At 40.4% G+C, this 13,282-nt stretch overlaps 1 protein-coding gene across 3 annotated transcripts in view; it reads right to left on the bottom strand.

Moving 5' to 3' along the window:
* The window catches only part of SEC22A (SEC22 homolog A, vesicle trafficking protein), a 458,264-nt gene that overhangs the window by 125,589 nt on the left and 319,393 nt on the right, over positions 1-13,282 (bottom strand). The window lies entirely within an intron of this gene.

The raw sequence follows: 13,282 nt of genomic DNA, 5'->3' as shown, positions 1-13,282 counted from the left end.
CGAGTGGGGGTAACTAATGTTTGAGAGATTGATAAGACTAAAGGGAGGTGGTCGCTTTCTATACGGTGCTCCACCTTTAGATCTAGGAGAAATGGCCATAGGCACATTGAGACCAATATATAGTCTAGGTGACTGGCACAACAACCTCTTCTAAATGTAGGTTTACTTGGACAATCCGACAACAGACGTCCATTGCAGGCGCACTAACCGCGTTCCATTGTTAACTTTAATAATTGCAAGGCCCCTTTTGAACAAGCAACCGTGTTATTTGTGTCAATACAAGGGATGTTGTTGGCACTATCTTCCTCCCCATAAATGTCTTCTAGCCCCACCACTGGTTCAAACTTCCTATTGAAGTCTCCTCCAATGATCAGCTTAGTTTTTTGGTCTAGGCCGCAGATGAAGTTAGCTAATTGTATAACTGTTTCTGAGTCCTTGTTAGGGGATTGTGGTCTGTTATAAATGTTAATCATACAGACCGACCAACCTTTTCCATCTTTAAATGTTATCGACAAAATATCTGGATTGTTACAATCTATTTAAGCAGAAACCAAGTTGCAACAAGCACCCTCTGTAGAGTCTAGAATTAGTAATGTTTCTGCATTACACATTGGTTATTTCACCACTTTTTCATCAGTTTTAGACACAAGTTCATGAGAAATAAATGGGCTTCAAAGTATGGATCCAAAACCGTACGTAGTGTCTTCAAAAATCTTTATTTTAAACACATTAAAAGTTCTCCAGCTCTGCACTGCCGACACGTGTTTCGCCCACACAGGGGCTTTTTCAAGGCAATTTCATTCAGGATGGACAGGTCAGATTGTCGGGAAGGTCAGATTGATGTGTCGTAGCAGGAGTCGTACAGGAATCTTAGGAATCCTATTAATTTAAGGCGTTGGCGATTGCGACGTCCAAGATATATGTTCAAACATGAAAAATTGATAGGTAGGCGAAAGTCACTTGGTGGAGATCAGTTCTAGTTTTCACGTAGTGTAGTGATTTTGAAGACCTTAGTAAGTCTGTTAGAAAGTATGTACGGGAGCCCGATCTCCACTGCTCAGCACGTCAATCTGACCTTCCCGACAATCTGACCTGTCCATCCTGAATGAAATTGCCTTGAAAAAGCCCCTGTGTGGGCGAAACACGTGTCGGCAGTGCAGAGCTGGAGAACTTTTAATGTGTTTAAAATAAAGATTTTTGAAGACACTACGTACGGTTTTGGATCCATACTTTGAAGCCCATTTATTTCTCATGAACTTGTGTCTAAAACTGATGAAAAAGTGGTGAAATAACCAATGTGTAATGCAGAAACATTACTAATTCTAGACTCTACAGAGGGTGCTTGTTGCAACTTGGTTTCTGCTTAATTATTGACACGGGCATTAAGTTGCTTTGTATCACACCCCCGGTGGTGGGTGTTCCACCAGGTTCGCAGTGCACCTCTACCCTTGAAATTTTTACACGTAAACTTGATCATTGAAAATAGTCGGTAACAGAAGGTGCGGACGTTTTCTCTTTCTGAGAAACGCTACCACCAACATTGTTGTATTACTGTTACAATCTATTTGTTTCACAACAATTCCTAGTGTTATTCTTACCCAGATTATCAGGCCACCAGATGGTCTGCCCCTATTCAGTTTGCTAGCTGGGATGAAAAAGGATCTATACCCTACTTTAAAAACATTTTCTAAGGCCCAGGTTTCCTGAAACAGAATAAAGTCCCCCTGTTAATATATTCCTGCCATGTTGGGTCTGGGATGTTTTTCCCTATGCCCGCAAAGTTCCAAGATATTATCAATAACCCGGAGTTGACCTCGTCCCTAATAGGTGCGGCTATTAAGCTATCTATCGTACTTATATTCTCTACAGTTTTGGGATTAAGCAGATTTAGATTTAAATGTTCCCCCCTACTCATTGGAGTGGAATCTGTAGCCTGAGTGACTGATTCTATAGAGTTACACACACTGGTATTTGCATGGGTGGAATTTGTTGTTATTATGGTTTTACCCATTTCGTGTGTATCTCCCAGTCGATAGACCTCGTCTAACCCATAGAGTGGTGCAAAACGATTATTTGTAACCGCCCAGGGGTTAGGAACATAGCCATCTGCCACCACCATTTGGGTGGGGATGTGGTGAGTTCTGTTCTGCCACATTTCCCTCGGTCTATAGAAGTAAGTAAGGTCTTTCGTGCAAATTGGGCCCTTGTTCATGTACTGGTATTCTTCACAGATGAATCTCACTACTTTGCTGTCTCTAAAGTTGACAATGATTATATCCCCTTGGGTATCTTTTGATTTCCTGCCTATCCAGGTGGCTCTTCTAACAAGCATCACCTCTCCATTCAAGTGATTGGGGATTGGTCTGTTATTGTTCAACCAAAATGTCACCTTGTTCTTCAGTTCTTGATAAGATTCCGATCTCCCATTTTTTAATTCAGGGACACCCGTAAGAACAATAACATAAGGCAAGGACTCGGGTGGTAGGTCAACTGTGGCCAGGGGAACTCTTGTGATGCTAGCCTCTGTCTTTTCTTTGTTATTTCCTACTTCTTTTGGGCAGGCATCAGTTTTGTGATCATCGTTTACTTTGCATGGTGTAGTGTGCTGTATAGACTTATCAGAAAGCTTATTGTTCTGGTTTTTTTGGTTGTTTATTAGTACTAGGGCCCTTTTGGACTGCCACCCTTGAAGTTTTATTTACAATTGGACCAGCTGTGGGTCCCATAGTAGTAGTGGCTGGATCCTTTGGGGGAGGGACCATATTCTTTTTGTGACCTCTAACTTCCAATTTTATCAGATTTTTTAATGAGGAGAAGTTGTCAAGGGTTAGCTGTTCAAGTTTCTCCAATTTATTATTAACCATTTTGATCCTTTCAAGGAGAGGGAGAATCATTGATTTAACAACTTTTTCTATGTGTACCATTGACACTTCAACCTCTTCTGTGGAAGCCGAAGGGACCTTCTCTACATAGTTAACTCTCGAGTTTTTGGTAGTAACCCTAGGTGCAGTGCCAGATGTTACTGGTGCTTTAGCTACCTGTACGCCTAGATCAGGTAATGGAGGATTCGTCGTTTTGACGACTTTTTGTTGCCTCCCTTTCTTTAGGGTTTTAATCCTGTTCCTTTGTGTAGTGACCCCGATAAGTTCATGATTTAGGGCTTGTGTGCTAGCTAAGACAGATGTACCACTGTGAATTGTTGGACCGAACTCCTGCACATGTATTTGTTCAGCAGTGCCTGATCTGTGAGAGCCCTCCCTGGTGTGAGACACCGCCAATCCCTCCAGTGCATTAGGTGACTCAACCTGCAGAGCTGGCCCTAGTAGTGAAGAGTTTAGGGAAAAGGAGAGGTCTGTGCTTAGATCAGCAGCAGGCTGCAAGTTAGGTGTTTGGGAAAGGCTACTACTATTGTGGTGTTGTTGCCCCACTAAGGTGTTTTGTGTGGATAGGTCATTAGAATTGCTAGAGTGATGATCGGTTCTAGGAAGTTCTATGAACGAGTCCACAAGTAGTGAAATGGAGTTGTCTGCCTGTGTCACCATGGTGTCAGATTGTATTTGTTGCAGACACATGTTAGGGGGCAGGGAGTATAACGGTGAGCGCTCAGTGTGTTCTTTGCCAGCCCAAGAAGAAGAGGCGTAAGACCTCGAAACGCGTCGGCTCTGTGGATCAAAATTTGAGATAAGGCAGGTGAGCTGCAGCGAGGTTGTCACTTAAGGAGAGTGCCGCCGAGTGCTGTCCCGTTGCTTAGGAGCATCTTGTTTTCAATATATATATATATATATATATATATATATATATATATATATATATATATATATATATATATATATATATATATATATATATATATATATATATATATTACCTACTGGCGGTCGCCAGTAGGTATATATAATTAGGATTTTTTCTCTATGGGATTTTTGAAAATTCTATGTCTAATAACTTTGGCGTTTGTGGCCGGAATTGGCTGAAATTTTCAGGAAAATGGAACATTTTGTTTCTGAGCAGCCCCTGACAATTTGGGGGGGTTTCATCAAGGGGGGGCCGAAAAAAAAGGGGGGTCCCAAAACGCTTTTTTCTCATGTTAATTTCCATAGGGCGGTTGGCCTCACTTTTAGCTCGAACGGCTGAATGGATTTGCACGAAACTTGGCAAAATTGTAGGGACTGTTAGCCCGATGTGCCTTTGCTAGGTCTCAATATATATGCTCCAGTGGATTTTGAGTAATTTAGGTTCAAAAAAAGATATATATCTGGGCGGAGCCTAACTACACATCTGGTCTGATTGGCTGTCAGCACTTCATCCAAGAAGTGTTGGCAGCCATCTTGGGACCAATATACATGATAGCACCTCATTAAAAAGCATTGTAGTTAATAGAGGGTTTTAGGACTTTAGTTACATTATAAATCATTTGTTGATGGTACCATACTCGTTTTAGGAATTGTGGTGGGTTCTAAGGTGATTTTACCATGTGAAAAAACCTTCTGCTGTGATATCATGAATATTGTTTGAAAGAAAACTAATATCTCATGATTTTCCCACAGTGGTTTGGAAGGGGATCTATAAGCTAAACTGAAAGCATATTTTCTGTAAATTCACATTATCTTTCTCAGTCATGTGAAAATGAAGTCTGACATTCTCAGTAAAACATGTACATCCAACAAGGACAGAGACTGTCAGTTGATTCCTTTGTGTTCTACTGCAGCCTCCTAGAGTGTTCTAAAGAACAACTAGAGCGCTAACAGTCCTACTTATTACAAAGGTATGGCACACCTGAAGCCATCTTGATTGGAATAAAGTGGTAACTCTTAAAACATTTAATTTAAAAAGAAACAACATGAGGGGGTATATTTTGCCATAGAAAGTATGATTAGTGCTGCAGAATGAAAAATTAGGGCACATTTTGAGTGACTTCTCAAATCCTTTTCTATTTCATTAAAACATTCTGACATGCAGTCTCCCAAAATGGCCACCAGAGACAAAAGAGCCCAAATGTAGCCCAAATATCACCCAGATGTAGCCCAAGTATAGCCCAATGACAGAATGTCCCAGAGTGTTCTAAAGAACAACTAGAGCGCTAACAGTCCTACTTATTACAAAGGTATGGCACACCTGAAGCCATCTTGATTGGAATAAAGTGGTAACTCTTAAAACATTTAATTTAAAAAGAAACAACATGAGGGGGTATATTTTGCCATAGAAAGTATGATTAGTGCTGCAGAATGAAAAATTAGGGCACATTTTGAGTGACTTCTCAAATCCTTTTCTATTTCATTAAAACATTCTGACATGCAGTCTCCCAAAATGGCCACCAGAGACAAAAGAGCCCAAATGTAGCCCAAATATCACCCAGATGTAGCCCAAGTATAGCCCAATGACAGAATGTCCCAGAGTGTTCTAAAGAACAACTAGAGCGCTAACAGTCCTACTTATTACAAAGGTATGGCACACCTGAAGCCATCTTGATTGGAATAAAGTGGTAACTCTTAAAACATTTAATTTAAAAAGAAACAACATGAGGGGGTATATTTTGCCATAGAAAGTATGATTAGTGCTGCAGAATGAAAAATTAGGGCACATTTTGAGTGACTTCTCAAATCCTTTTCTATTTCATTAAAACATTCTGACATGCAGTCTCCCAAAATGGCCACCAGAGACAAAAGAGCCCAAATGTAGCCCAAATATCACCCAGATGTAGCCCAAGTATAGCCCAATGACAGAATGTCCCAGAGTGTTCTAAAGAACAACTAGAGCGCTAACAGTCCTACTTATTACAAAGGTATAGCACACCTGGAGCCATCGTGATGGGAATAAAGTGGTAACTCTTAAAACATTTCATTTAAAAAGGAACAAAATGAGGGGGTATATTATGCAATAGAAGGTATTATTAGTGCTGCAGAAAGAAAAATTAGGGCACATTTTGAGTGACTTTTCAAATCCTCTTCTATTTCATTAAAAAATTCTGACATGCAGTCTCCCAAAATGGCCACCAGAGACAAAAGAGCCCAAATGTAGCCCAAATATCACCCAGATGTAGCCCAAGTATAGCACAATGACAGAATGTCCCAGAGTGTTCTAAAGAACAACTAAAGCGCTAACAGTCCTACTTATTACAAAGGTATGGCACACCTGAAGCCATCTTGATTGGAATAAAGTGGTAACTCTTAAAACATTTAATTTAAAAAGGAACAAAATGAGGGGGTATATTTTGCCATATGAATTATGATTAGTGCTGCAGAAAGAAAAATTAGGGCACATTTTGAGTGACTTCTCAAACCCTCTTCAATTTCATTAAACAATTCTGACATACAGTCTCCCAAGATGGCCACCAGAGACAAAAGAGCCTAAATGTAGCCCAAATATCACCCAGATGTACCCCAAGTATAGCCCAATGACAGAATGTCCCAGAGTGTTCTAAAGAACAACTAGAGCGCTAACAGTCTTACTTATGACAAAAGTATGGCACACCAGAAGCCATCTTGATTGGAATGAAGTGGTAAGTCTGAAAACACTCAATTTAAAAAGGAACAACATGAGGGGGTTAATTTTGCCATAGAAAGTATGATTAGTGCTTCAGAAAGAAAAATTAGGGATCATTTTGAGTGACTTCTCAAATCCTCTTCTATTTCATTAAAAAAATTCTGACATGCAGACTGAAACATGCACTTTGAATACCAGCAGCAGACGTCCCTGGTGAGCAGTAGCTTTACCACAGTGATCTAATGTGCAACTAGAGTGCTAACATTCAGAATTTATGGCAAATGTGTGACACATCTGAATGCCTTCTTGATGGAACCAAAGTAAACAAGCATTGAAAATGCAATAGATCTCGCCCTCGTTTAAGTTAAAACCATTCTGTTTGTAATGAGGTGGCTTTTTAGCTTTGCTTTTATTAGTGTTTTTTCAACTTTCATGTAAATAACATGCATCTGTATGCATATAAGTATATGTATGCATGCATTTATGTTTGTATTTATATAGATATACAGATGATATATGTTTATATATGTATGTATATATATATATTCACTGAAAAAACCATAGGCTGTAGACCATATATAGTTAGGAATTAGCATTTACAAAACCTTGAAAATTCACTGAAAAAACCATAGGTTATAGACCATATATAGTTAGGAATTAGCATTTACAAAACTTTGAAAATTCACTGAAAAAACCATAGGTTATAGACCATATATAGTTAGGAATTAGCATTTACAAAACCTTATTTTACTCACACAAAACCATTGAAATTCCATATATAGTTAGTTGCACTAACTATATATCGCGCACCCGCAATCCACTGCTGATGATGTCACATATTACATCATTCATGACATGGTCAGTGACATCACTGATGACATCTCAAATGACATCACTGATGACAACATCCAGTGACTGTATGTTTCTGTAAAGTTAAAATATGTCTTACATATTGAAGAATGAGTGGATGTATAAGTGCCTGGATGAAGGATTTAGTAGGTGCATGACTGACTGTATGAGTGAGTGATTAAATGAGTCTCACTGAGTGCATGGGTTAGTGACTAAACTGTCTTAATTTGTGCATCATTATGTCTGTTGTTCTGTAAACTGTTGCATGTGTTGATAAGTAGCTATATGAGTAACTATATGGGTTATTGATTGGCTGCCCAAGTATTTGTATGGGAGAGTGAGTGTGTGTGTGGGGGTGGCTGGGAGGTGTGTGACTCTGTGCATAGATGTGTGAGCAGTTGATTCACTAGATGTATGGTTTCAAAAGTGCATGTGGAAAAAGCTGTATGGGCGGTTGACTGTGTGCATGAGTGTATTGGTGAGTGAATGGATATCTCAGTGCTACATGTCAAAGTAAGTACATATGTAAAACACAGTACATGTGAGAGTTCACATATATAAATTACACTGCATAAGAGCCAGTGAATGTGTAAGTGGCTGTATGGATCATTGTGAACTTGTATCAGGGATTGTATAAAAGAGTAAATATGTGTTAGTATATGTTCGAATAAGTAAGGTGTGTATAACTGTATAGTTGAGGAAATGGAGGTGTGATTGATTCTTTGCATGACTGACTAGGTGTGTGAGTAACTCCATGGATGAGTGACAGTCTGTGAGTGTCTGTTTACACTGAGTGTATCTAAGGTTATATCAGAGTCTGAAGAGGTTCATCGTATAATCACATGAATGATGTCATCAGTGATGTGATCAGTAATGTCAAATGAGATGTCATCAGTGATGTCATCAGTAATGTCATTTGAGATGTCATCAGTAATGTCATCAGTGATGTCACTGACCATGTCATGAATGATGTAATATGTGACATCATCAGCAGTGGATTGCGGGTGCGCGATATATAGTTAGTGCAACTAACTATATATGGAATTTCAATGGTTTTGTGTGAGTAAAATAAGGTTTTGTAAATGCTAATTCCTAACTATATATGGTCTATAACCTATGGTTTTTTTCAGTGAATATATATATATATATATATATATATATATATATATATATATATATATATATATATATATATATATATCCACACATTACAAAGTTACCCTTGTGAAGACGCCAAACACGCTGGGGAGCTTTCACCTTTCTTTATTAAGGATCGCTGGTTGGTTGCAAGTGCCTCCTCTCACCACGAGAAAGCCTGACGCGTTTCGAACGGCAATCGTTCTTTTTCAAAGGCTCCATTGTCCGTTCACCTGCAAGCCTGTGTTATTAAGCGTTCGCATCACAGCTTGAGCCCCGCCCTGAGGGGCGTCGGCACAGCAAGTGCCGCTGGTCCTTGTAGTTTCTCCAGTGAGTGCTGCAGGCAAAGGTAATGTTCAGTGTTGCCCAAGTGGGTTGGGGATGAGGCGACACGAAGCAACAACTTGCTTTTACAAGTCCTTAACTCTGGAACTCCCCAGTTCAAGTAACAGTAACCCGTGAAAGTCACTGCTAGAACCGCCTTGGCAGTGGGGCGTCTTCGCGACCGGGCTGGCTGCTAAAATCCACACATTACAAAGTTACCCTTGTGAAGACGCCAAACACGCTGGGGAGCTTTCACCTTTCTTTATTAAGGATCGCTGGTTGGTTGCAAGTGCCTCCTCTCACCACGAGAAAGCCTGACACGTTTCGAACGGCAATCGTTCTTTTTCAAAGGCTCCATTGTCCGTTCACCTGCAAGCCTGTGTTATTAAGTGTTCGCATCACAGCTTGAGCCCCGCCCTGAGGGGCGTCGGCACAGCAAGTGCCGCTGGTCCTTGTAGTTTCTCCAGTGAGTGCTGCAGGCAAAGGTAATGTTCAGTGTTGCCCAAGTGGGTTGGGGATGAGGCGACACGAAGCAACAACTTGCTTTTACAAGTCCTTAACTCTGGAACTCCCCAGTTCAAGTAACAGTAACCCGTGAAAGTCACTGATAGAACTGCCTTGGCAGTGGGGCGTCTTCGCGACCGGGCTGGCCGCTAAAATCCACACATTACAAAGTTACCCTTGTGAAGACGCCAAACACGCTGGGGAGCTTTCACCTTTCTTTATTAAGGATCGCTGGTTGGTTGCAAGTGCCTCCTCTCACCACGAGAAAGCCTGACGCGTTTCGAACGGCAATCGTTCTTTTTCAAAGGCTCCATTGTCCGTTCACCTGCAAGCCTGTGTTATTAAGTGTTCGCATCACAGCTTGAGCCCCGCCCTGAGGGGCGTCGGCACAGCAAGTGCCGCTGGTCCTTGTAGTTTCTCCAGTGAGTGCTGCAGGCAAAGGTAATGTTCAGTGTTGCCCAAGTGGGTTGGGGATGAGGCGACACGAAGCAACAACTTGCTTTTACAAGTCCTTAACTCTGGAACTCCCCAGTTCAAGTAACAGTAACCCGTGAAAGTCACTGCTAGAACCGCCTTGGCAGTGGGGCGTCTTCGCGACCGGGCTGGCCGCTAAAATCCACACATATTTACTTGAACTGGGGAGTTCCAGAGTTAAGGACTTGTAAAAGCAAGTTGTTGCTTCGTGTCGCCTCATCCCCAACCCACTTGGGCAACACTGAACATTACCTTTGCCTGCAGCACTCACTGGAGAAACTACAAGGATCAGCGGCACTTGCTGTGCCGACGCCCCTCAGGGCGGGGCTCAAGCTGTGATGCGAACACTTAATAACACAGGCTTGCAGGTGAACGGACAATGGAGCCTTTGAAAAAGAACGATTGCCGTTCGAAACACGTCAGGCTTTCTCGTGGTGAGAGGAGGCACTTGCAACCAACCAGCGATCCTTAATAAAGAAAGGTGAAAGCTCCCCAGCGTGTTTGGCGTCTTCACAAGGGTAACTTTGTAATGTGTGGATATATATATATATATATATATATATATATATATATATATATATATATATATATATATATATATATATATATATTACCTACTGGCGGTCGCCAGTAGGTATATATAGTTAGGATTTTTTCCCTATGGGACTTTTGAAAATTCTATGTCTAATAACTTTGGCGTTTGTGGACGGAATTGGCTGAAATTTTCAGGAAAATGGCACATTTTGTTTCTGAGCAGCCTCTGAAAATTGGGGGGGGGGGGGGTTCGTCAAGGGGGGGCCGAGAAAAAAGGGGGGTCCCAAAACGCGTTTTTCCCATTCATTTTTCCATAGGGCGGTTGGCCTCACTTTTAGCTCGAACGGCTGAATGGATTTGCACGAAACTTGGCAAAATTGTAGGGACTGTTAGCCCGATGTGCCTTTGCTAGGTCTCAATATATGTGCTCCAGTGGATTTTGAGAAATTAACGTTCAAAAAAAGATATATATCTGTAACAGCGCTCCGGGTAGCGCTCCGGTTCGCGTACTTTTCGCGTAACGGAACTTTGCGATGCGAAGCTGATTGGCTCTCCGGTGTCTGTCAACATTCTAAACAGTCCGGAGCGGCCGCCATCTTGTCTCTCGGTAGGATCGAGAGACAAGAGGAGGCCAAAACAAAGGGGGAAATTACCATAAGGGGGCATAGTAGATCCTCGTTGACCCCCTAGGTTTTATGTGGAGGTTTTAAAAGGGCCCAGCAGGGCCAAAAAAAAAAATTTTTTTTTTTTTGCGTGGGGAGCGGCCGGTTCGCGAACCGGAAAGCGTTCTGGGCAGCGTACTATAAGGAAAAAAGAATGATAGACTTTTGAAATACTGTATGTTAATTGTTTGTTGTTTTTGTTGATTATTTTTTTATTTCTTTATTTTTTCAAACATTTTTTTTATTGTGATTGTGTTTCATAATTTATTAAACTTTCTAACATTTCACTGTCAGAAATTTCATAATTCTCATTGAATATACTTTGTAGTCTTTGAGGGTGTAAAATGTCCTCATTTTTAAAGAGGTTATCTACTGCTTGCACACATTGCAGTAGTTCCTGGTCCCTAGTTTCATCCATAAATTCATTTTCATTTTGATCAATGATTTCTTGGCTGCTCTCTTGCAGTACAATTTTAAATTCAACTTTCTGTTCGCCTTCCATTTTGCCTGAAATTTGGATAAAAAAAATATATATTAGTAGAGATAGGGCACTGTTGGGATTAATTTTAGATAGGCAGTTTATATCAGTGAATTTATCTTTTGGCAGTGTATAGTATCAGAGTGGAAGTAGGACTATAAAAAGTGTATGTGATTTAACCAAGAGAAGCCTAACTCCATCCATAACTATAACAGAGAAGTCTATCTAAATCTATAACTACTACAGAGGGATAGTATATAACTATCAGAAAAAGTTTACCATATTAACTTATAGTGCACAATATACTTCAGTTTTAAAAATAACAACTTACCTTTACAAACAAGTTGAAGTGTTTAGTGATAATTCAAATGTAATGTACAACAAGAAGTAGCAGTCAAAATGGCTGTGTTTCCTTCTCTTCCTTTATATATATTCAGGTATATAACCAATCAAATGTCAGGTAATAAAAGTAGAAAATGAAAGTAACATTTTCATTGGTTGTCAATTCCAACACTTCAGATGTGTTTTGTGAAGTAATTTACCTCACGGTATTTAGAGAGGTCTACAGGCTAAATGGCTAAATGGAATTTCAATCAAATTTGTGAAAATGAAAGGGATTGTTATGTACTATGAGCTAATCTATATTTGATGAGAGTGTCTCCAGTCGTTTTTCTGTGAATTACTTTCCCACCTTTTTTATTGGACCGCTTCCCGGTATGCGTCCCGGTCCGCGAACCAGCAGCGTTACGGAAGTCCACCATTTTGTGTTTCGGTCGAATCAAGATACAAGATGGAGGGCAAATAATGTTCAGAATGGGTAGAAGGGGGCACAGTAGATTTATCTTGACCCCCTAGGTTTTCTGAGGGTGGCTGAGGAGGACCATATGTGCGGAAAAAAACATTTTTTTTAAAATTTTGCGCGGTTAGCTTCCAGTTCGCGTACCGGGTAGCGCTCCGGGGAGCGTAGTTTGTTGAAAATTAGAGAAAAAAGTTAGAGAAAAGTAATAAATGTGAGTGATCAGATGTAGGGTAGCTCTGAGAAGAGCTTTTGGGTTTATGGTACATTTAGGTACTTATAAGTAGGTACCAATGCACAGTCTTAAATTCAAAATGAAAATTCTGTTGCCCTCATCTGAGAAGTGAACTCCATCTCCTCTGTAGATATCTTGCATGTAGTAACGCAAGTTATTGTTGTACATGGAGCCCATTCCATGGTCTCTCATGTAAGCTGAAACAGATTTGTTTACATGCTTCCTCGACTTCTCAATTTGTGGACAAAATTGGTTGGACCACCTCCATTTCTGTCTTTGGCATATATTGGAATATACCAAGGCAGTTTGAGGAAAAAGTGCCATTAATTGCTCAAAGGTGTCCTTTAAAAGCATTTCCAGACCTACCCCAGTCAAAGTGCCCAAATCATTACCTCCACAGTGCACAATTAACAGGTCAGGTTTTGGCAAATGCATAAAGGTTTTCACCAATGGTATCAATTGGTGACATTTTAATCCTCTTTGGCCCAACCACTTAATTTCCACATCTTGTAAATTGAGGTTAGGTACATTTCTGTTCTCAGCATACCTTTGAGCCCAGTAGATGTAACTATGTCCAACAATCCAGACATTAAACATGGTGGGAGAAGGTTGTGCTGCAGTCAGATGAAGTGTGGTAATGAAAGGGCAGTTGAAACAGTAGGAGTTTGTAAAGAAAAAAAACTGTGGATTTCCAGTGCTAATGATTCATTAGCAGTGATTGGTGCATTTCCATTTCTGAAAACAGAAAGTTAGGGTGCATGGATGTGTTCTTTGAAAGATGTAATTTGAATGGTCAAGGAAAAAAC

The sequence above is a fragment of the Lissotriton vulgaris genome, chromosome 2_1 (assembly GCF_964263255.1).
Source record: "Lissotriton vulgaris chromosome 2_1, aLisVul1.2, whole genome shotgun sequence".
NCBI classification, from domain to species: Eukaryota; Metazoa; Chordata; class Amphibia; order Caudata; family Salamandridae; genus Lissotriton; species Lissotriton vulgaris.
The sequence above is the reverse complement of the archived record's forward strand: the minus strand, read 5'-3'. Positions and strand labels throughout refer to the sequence as shown.